A 2,144-nucleotide genomic window follows, 5' to 3' on the forward strand; every position below is an offset into this window, starting at 1 on the left:
CTTGTTGCATATGAGCCATAGCATTACAAATCCAAAGATTGTTACTCAAGAGTAGATTTACTTTAAGGCGAGGGTCTCTTTAAAAGTAAATAGAGCTTTAGAGTACCTAAGTACATAGATTGACACGGAGATGTTAATCAAAATAAATTATGTTAGGAATTGCGTCATTTCATTTTTAATGAAGAATGGTAAATGATATTAAAAATTCGCTTTTCTAAAATGGGAATTTAGAGAAGGATGTGTTTGGAACACAAAACCTTAGATAAAGATCTAAGAATCCTAACGTATTATGCGTAGCTTTCTTAAGTGATCCTAGAATGGTTTTAAGCAAGCATCAAAGGATTATATTTTTCGTTCATGTGATAATTGAGTATGGTTTCATTCACATGATTGAAGAATCATGATTATACATAAAGTTAAGTGGGAGCAAGAATTATTTTTTCATGTCTTATATGTTGATAACATATTACTTATTGAGAATAATGTACCAATGCTCTCTTCTGTGAAAGAGTGATTGGGAGACTAGGAAAAGGTGAGATGTATTCTAGAATTCTGAATCTATGTGAGAGAATATTGGCATAGAGTTGAGAGTCTTATGATGATAAGATCTTTCATATCTGTTTAACATCAACAAAGTTGAGTAGGTTATTCATGTTGATGAAAGTGGAATTGCTATGATGGAGTCATAGTCATTCACTGAACCTATTAAGTTGTCGATCACATGAAATCGTTTGCTAATGTTTCTGCCATTAGAACGATCATGTATGCCAACAGACGCACATGCCATGATGTAACATATGCTTAGAGCATAATAAGTCAATAACAAGTTAATTCCAATTATGGGCTTGTGAAAGCCTTAAAGAACATCTTTGAGATTCTTGAGAAGAATTAAGGATTCATTCATATGTTTGAATGATAAACTACGTTGTGTGTTGAAGGGTTGCACAAACTTTAGTTTCCAAACCAATTAGGATTTGTTGAAATCCTAGGCTGATTTTATTGACTTAAGAGTAAGAGACTAGAAAAGTGTTTTAGTTTCGTACATTGCAAATTCTGCAAAAGGAATCTAAGTAAATTGTGATAAAATGGTCAACGTAGGGAATGAGAGTAGATTCCTCTACCAAAGGCTTTATCACAAGTTATGTGATAACAGTGGGAGCATCTTTCAAAATAAGAGCCCAAGTCTGGTAAGAAGACTAGACATATACTTAGATAAATTCATGTTATTAGAAATAACATTGAAAAGAAGGAAATAACAATTAATAAAGTTGGAATATATGGATATACGGTATATCCACTTGCCAAGCTTTTATTGCATTTCAACTAGTGTAAAAGGTACACTAAGGATTATAAGATATGAAGTAGTAGTAGTGTATTGACTATTCATATATAATAATCGCACTTATCGTTTGAGTTTCTTTAAACTCACCCTTTACTTTGTTATATCAAAATGGGGGTTAGAGACAAATTGAACCCCATTAAAGTGAACTAGATTGACATAGTATTCGTCCCTAGTTACTTAGAAGAGGTAACGTCTCGAAGTGACTAGAGTGTGATGCGATTGATGGCAAGTTCAAGTGCCATAGAGTCATATGGGATGACTAGTCTATCACATAGGCGTACTGTATGGGACACTCTGTCGGGCAGTGACCGCTTATAGAGTTCTGGTAATTCATAAAGCCTGGTCGTGGCAAGAGCTGCTATAGTATTCTTATGAGTCAATTCTTTTGACTAGAGACTATTCGCCCAATTTGGCACAAATTTCTGATTGACTTTGATTTATGCTCTACGACTGTCGCAACTGAGGTCAAATGAGTATATTTTGGGTTATGATGAACTGTGGCTAAACAAAGGGAATAGTGCGATAGGAATTGTCCAACCCCTTGTCAGGGTTATTTGAAATCTCAAGGCCACTCGAGGAGAAGTAAACTGAAAATGCGTGGCCACGCTCGGAAGGTATCTACGGTAGATAATTCCGGTCAGACAGTTACTCTCCAGATCAAGGAAACCACTCAAGATATGATCAAGTGCAAGTACGACCTGCGAGACACTTTGGATTAAGTGGGAGATTGTAATAGGGCAAGAGAATTGGTGACGCACACTTGTCTCGGACAAGTGGGAGATTGTTGGACTATGTGTCCTCA

The sequence above is a fragment of the Silene latifolia genome, chromosome 2, assembly GCF_048544455.1.
Source record: "Silene latifolia isolate original U9 population chromosome 2, ASM4854445v1, whole genome shotgun sequence".
NCBI classification, from domain to species: Eukaryota; Viridiplantae; Streptophyta; class Magnoliopsida; order Caryophyllales; family Caryophyllaceae; genus Silene; species Silene latifolia.